A 6,355-nucleotide genomic window follows, 5' to 3' on the forward strand; every position below is an offset into this window, starting at 1 on the left:
AGTTCAGTGCTCTGCATACAGTAGGTGCTCAGTAAATAAAACCGATCAATTAATGGCTTTTATTATGTGTTCCCAAGACAGGTTCAGCGCTCTGTACACAGTAAGAACTCAAAGAAATCAGACTGCTGTGGACTAAATAAGATAAATTCTTGTTAATAGTTAAGAGGGAAGGTAAACTGACATATGAAGAGGATATGAAGAGGACAAAGCAATCCCAATTTGTACTTGAGGTCCCAGGCTGAGGGCTGGCCAAATTAAAATCTAGTTTTGGCTTCTTTATCAATCCCTGCTGTGCCCTGCCTGCCTCTGTATCCTCCACAGACAGACTCTTTACCCAAGGGAAGATTCTGCATTTTTTAATTTTTCCCACCTATTAAGATAGATCTAGTTTCTCAGATCCTAGTTCTCCATCCTCCCCATCCCACCATCTCTCCTTCTTCCCTCTTCCCACATTAGCTCCCTCCTCCTCAACCTTTCTCTTTCCCCTTCCCTCTGTTCAGTTCTCAGCTTCTGGGTGTACACAGGCCACGTGCTGCTTTCCTCACGTGTTTTTAGCTCATTCAGCATTCAGTGAGTGAAAGGAAAGCAACTACATATCTCTCCATATGTGTCTGAAATAGATGTTATCTCCCTATGGTCGCTGGTTGGCTCATGGGCTGCTCCAGATGATGATTAGCTGAAAGTCCTTAGTGCAGAAAAGGTCAGATCAGGTAGAAAGAATCCTTTAGGAAACAGAGTAAGCACTCAAAATAAGTACTAGTTGATTGATTGATTGACCCATGATACAATTTTCAAAAGAAGTATCAGAACAATTGCTGGTGAGGAATATCTAGGCACCCTCCACATTTTGACTGTTGTTGTCTTTTGCTGTCGAGTCATGTCCAACCCATAGCAACACCATAGACACATCTCTCCCAAACTGCCCCACTTCCATCTGCAATCATTCTGGAAGCGTATCCATAGAGTTTTCTTGGTAAAAATACAGAAGTGGTTTACCATTGCCTCCTTCCACACAGTAAAGGAGTCTCTGCTCTAGACTCTCTCCCATGTCGCTGCTGCCCAGCACAGGTGAGTTTTGACTTGTAGCAGATTGCCTTCCATTTACTAGCCACTGCCCAAGCTAGGAATGGAATGGATAGGCCTCTGCTTGACTCTCCCTCCTGTAGTCGAGACTAGTAGAATACTGGAAACTCTCCAGGTGTGACCTGAGAGAGGATATTTTGACTAGACAATCCAAAACCTAAAATAAAACTGCCATATTCAATTTTTACCCTAATTAATGTGTTTTCACAACCATTATTATAGCACCTTCTAATAAGGCTGAACTCTAAAGCCATTTGTTGAATCTTTGATGAACCATTGCTTCTCACCGCAACCAATAAATCATGTTGTTATTCTGGTCAAACTGATTTTGCAAGGAAAGGGAAACTATTATCAAAGTGGTGAACTAATAGCAGTAATAATATTTGTTAAGCACATACCATGTGTAGAGCACTGTACCATGAGCTGAAAAAGAGTATTTATTGGATCCTGTCCCTCAGGGGACTCACAATCTATGAACTAGAAAGTCAAAACTAAAATTGGGTCTTGAAAAACAACACCCACCGTTAACACCTGGGCATTTTACTCCTCTCCTCAGCACCTATGTGTAGCTTTATTATACATTTTATTTATTCATTTATTCATTCAAACATATTGAGTGCTTACTGTGTGCAGAACACTGTACTAAGTGCTTGGAAAGTACAATTTGGTAACAGATAGAGATGATCCTTACCCAACTATGGGCTCACAGTCTAGAAGGGGAAGACAAAACAAAACAAGTAGACAGGGATCAATAGCGTCAAAAATAGATAAATAGAGTATCATTAATAAAATTAATAGAATAGTGCTGTGGGGTGGGGAAGGGGGAAGAGCAGAGGGAGAGAGGAGGAGTGGGGGGGAAGGAGCAGAGGAAAAGGGGGGGCTCCGTGTGGGAAGGCCTCCTGGAATAGGTGAGCTTTCAGTAGGGCTTTGAAGGGGGGAAGAGAGATAGTTTGGTGGATGTGAGGAGGGAGAGCATTCCAGGCCAGAGGTAGGACGTAGGCCAGGGGTTGACTGAGGGAGAGGCAAGAACGAGGCATAGTGAGGAAAAGTGGCAGAGGAGTAGAGTGTTCAGGCTGGGCTGTAGATGGAGAGAAGGGATGTGAGGTAGGAGGGGGTGAGTGGATGGAGAGTCTTGAATCTGAGAGTGAGGAGTTTTTGCTTGATTCAAAGGTTGATAGTACAGTGCAAGCGCTTAGTACAGTGCTCTGCACACAGTAAGTGCTCAATAAATACCACTGGAGATTTTTAAGGAGGGGAGTGACATGCCCAGAGCATTTCTGAACAAAAATAATCCGGGCAGCACAGTGAAGTATAGACTAAAGTGGGGAGAGACAGGAGGATGGAAGATCAGAAAGGAGGCTGATGCAGTAATCCAGTCAGGATAGGATGAGAGATTGTACCAACAAGGTAGAGGTTTGGATGGAGAGGAAAGGGAGGATCTTGGCGATGTTGTGAAGTGAGACTGGCAGGTTTTGGTGACAGATTGGATGTATGGGGTAAATGAGAGAGAGGAGTCAAGGATGATACCAAGTTTGTGGGCTTGTGAGATGGGAAGGATGGTAGTGCCATCCACAGTGATGGAAAAGTCAGGGAGAGGACAGGGTTTGGGAGGGAAGATAAGGAGCTCAGTCTAGGACATGTTGAGTTTTAGGTGGCAGGCGGACATCCAGGTGGAAATGTCCTCAAGGCAGGAGGAGGTACGATCCTGGAGGGAGAGAGAACAGGGAAGGAGAGGTGGATTTGGATGTCATCAGTGTAGAGATGATAGTTGAAGCCGTGGGAACAAATAAGTTCACCAAGGGAGCGAGTATAGGTGGAGAACAGAAGGGGACCAAGAACTGACCCCTACAGTTAGGGGATGGGAGGGGGAGGAGGAGCCCATGAAAGAGATTGAGAATGAACAGCCAGAGAGATAAGAGAAGAACCAGGAGAGGATGGAGTCTGTGAAGCCAAGGTATTGAGGAGAAGGGGATGGCCGACAGTGTGAAAGGCAGCTGAGAGGTTGAAGAGGATTAGAGTAGAGTAGGAGCCATTGGATTTGGCAAAAAGGAGGTCACTGGTGACCTTTAAAGGTGCAGTTTTGGTGGAGTGGAGGGGACGGAAGCCAGATTGGAGGGGGTCCAGGAGGGAGTTGGAGTTGAGGAATTCGAGACAGCGAGTATAGACGACTCACTCTAGGAGTTTGGAAAGGAAGGGTAGGAGGGAGATGGGGTGATAACTGGATGGGGCAGTGGGGTCAAGATTGGGTTTTTGTATGATGGGAGAGATGTGGGCATCTTTGAAGGCACAGGGGAAGAAGCCGTTGGAGAGTGAACGGTTGAAGATGAGAGTTCAGGAGGAGAGGAGGGAAGGGGTGAGAGTTTTTATAAGGTGAGAGGGAATAGGGTCCGAAGCACAGGTGGAGGGGGTGGCACTTGAGAGGAGGGAGGAGATCTCTAAAGCTACTGCTGGGAAGGATGGGAAAGTAGAGGAGGGGGTTGAGAGTGGGGGAGATGGAAAAGGGGGACGGGTGACTTTGGGGAGCTCAGACCTGATAGTGTTAATTTTCCTAATGAAGTGGGTGGCCAGATCATTGGGGGAGGGATGGAGGAGGGGGAGGAACAGGGGGCCTGATGAGGGGGTTAAATGTCCAGAACAGCTGACAGGGGTGATGAGCATGGGTGTCAATAAGGGAAGAAAAATAGTTACAAATGTATCTGGAGGTTTAGTTATCTGTTCAACTCTTACTTCCAGATAGAGTTGCCATGCTTCCAACTTATCTTTCTTTCATCAGCTGTAAATAATTTTTGTCTGTCTCCCTCATTAAAATGTAAAATTCTTGAGTTGAGGAAATGTGGCTCTTGTTACAGCTGTGCTTTCCTGAATGCTCAGTGTAGCGACTAGAACTCAGTAAGTGTTCAGCAAATATCACGAATGTTAATCACCTCAGCGTTTGAATATCAGAATTTGTGAAAATTCAACAAATCATTTGGCATCTCTTGAGAATGGTGTAGAATTCTAGGGGTAGATGAACTTTTTGAAAATTAAAAAGAAACGTAGCTATAAAGAATAGAGCACATACACTCTTGTGTATAAAAACTGAAAAGTGAAATGCTGTCCATTTAACATGCCATATCATTTTTTTTTCCTGAATAGCAACTGGCTCAGTTTCTGTGGAAATAATAAGAAAAAATAAGAAAAACCTTTCATAATAAAGAACATTAAGTGACCTGTTGGCATGGTATTCAAAACCTGACAAACCTCACTCCAGCTGAACATGCTGATTGCTTTAGCAATCACTTTAGGTGTCAACTGTTCTTACTAAGGCTTTAGAAATTTACAGTCCTATTATACTGAATCAGATCATGCCAGTGTGTTAACTGGTCCCTGAGAATAAGTACTTTAGGGGCTAAAACTAATTCACCAGGTCACCCTGGTACCATTTCCAGCTCTGAATCAGTACATGCAATTTCCAAACATGGTTTAGCAAAAGCCCGTGAACCGTTTGGCTAAATTCCATGGTTTAGGCCTAGGAGACTAAGCAGGATCAGTTCTTCCATTACCTGCTCATCTTTACCTTAATTTGTTTCCCCTTGCCTCCACTTCTCCATCATAGTCACTAAATGCTAAGTTCACTTGCTGCTCGAAATCCTGCCTGAATATTTTTTAAGACTTTGTTGAAAGGCACCAACCTATAGTTTAAGTGTCAAGCTGTCACGTCATTATGCAAGAAAACGTTTGTCTTGCAAGTAGAGTTTTCGATAGAATAATAGCAACCTCAAATAGCATGTGTTACTGCCATTTGTATGTGCTTCTGTCCATACATTTCCATTTAGGATATTGTTGTCACTATGTAGAAAAACACAGAAAGAAAGAATTTTCCTCTTTTCTTATTTTCCTTTTTGCTAATGAAATTCTTGATCTATTTTAGCATTCCTATTTCCTTTAAACTGTGAGCCCCGTGTGAGATGGGGACTGTGTCCAACTGACTATATTGTATCTATCCCAGTGCTTAGTCCTCTCTAGACTGTGAACTCACTGTGGGCAGGAATGCATCTGTTTGTTGTCATATTGTATTCTCCCAAGTACTTAGTACAGTGCTTTGCACACAGTAAGCGCTCAACAAATATGATTGAATGAATGAATATAGTGCTTAACAAATACCATAGTAATAATCATCATCATTTCCTTTTTTCCTCTCCAGTTTTTGCTAAATGACTCTCATAGACCTCATTTCAATATCTTTCCCTTCATAAACCACTACCTTTGGGGACGACATTCTGTTAAATCTCCCTCCAGTGATATTGGTAATGACAAAGAGATTAAAGGAGAGGAGAAAAAGGAGAGGAAATGATGCCCTGAATCAAATCAAGGTCAGATTATCTAACCAAACAGTAGCAGAAACCATGAGTCAGTTGTGTGTTCCCACATTTTACAGTATTTTGAGATCCTAGCTTGAACTTTGACTTCAACAGAAACAGTCCTCCTCTTCCTCTCGTGGTCCTCTTCATGAGGTAAAATGAGGGGTTAAAGATGGAAATCACTACAGGATTTCCAGCAGTGATTTTTAACTCTGTACCACTATCAAGTGTCTAATTAAAGAGGATTCAGTAGCCCACATTAGCAGAGCTGAAGTTAGTTGTGCTCATTTCCTTAACATCTGTTATACCATTAGCACCGTGCCCTTGGCTCTGGGTTACAGATCCTGTTGTTTTCTTTAAATACATGCTTTGAGAGGAATGTACAAGTGTAATGCTTTCACCCTGGGAGATATTGCATCATGATTTCATAGAATGGTTCATGGCTCTTTAGAGATTGAGAAGTACCAATGGGATTGAATCTATTCCAAGGAAGTCTTAGAGTTTTACTGCTGCCTGAAAATGTAGCTGTCTTTTACTGACTAATGGTAATTGTGGCATCCTTTTAGCACTTACTTTATACTAAGCACTGGGTAGATACAAGGTAAGGAGACCGGACATACAGTCTTTGTCCCTTATGGGACTCTCAATCTAACACATCCCCATTTTACAGATGAGGAAACTGAGGCCTAAAGAGGTAAAGTAACTTGTCAGTGGAGGTTCCACAATAGGTCAGTGGCAGAGCTGAGACTCAAACCAAGGTCTGTGTTTTTGTCACTAAGCCAGCTGGTTATACTGAATTTTGATTCGCCAAAGGAAAATAATGATAATAATAATGGTATTTGTTAAACGCTTACTATGCGCCAAGTACTGTTCTAAGCACTGGGATAGATGCAAGGTAATCAGGTTGTCCTACCTGGGGATCACAGTCTTAA

The 6,355-nt window shown here is 42.9% G+C and overlaps 1 non-coding gene across 1 annotated transcript; it reads right to left on the reverse strand.

Moving 5' to 3' along the window:
- Positions 1–1,078: 1,078 nt before the first annotated feature.
- Positions 1,079–1,215, reverse strand: LOC119925087. The gene has a single exon (XR_005449757.1). It is a non-coding gene; the product is annotated as a small nucleolar RNA SNORA7 (small nucleolar RNA).
- Positions 1,216–6,355: the final 5,140 nt, after the last annotated feature.

Source organism: Tachyglossus aculeatus, chromosome 2 (assembly GCF_015852505.1).
Source record: "Tachyglossus aculeatus isolate mTacAcu1 chromosome 2, mTacAcu1.pri, whole genome shotgun sequence".
In the NCBI taxonomy this organism is placed as follows: Eukaryota; Metazoa; Chordata; class Mammalia; order Monotremata; family Tachyglossidae; genus Tachyglossus; species Tachyglossus aculeatus.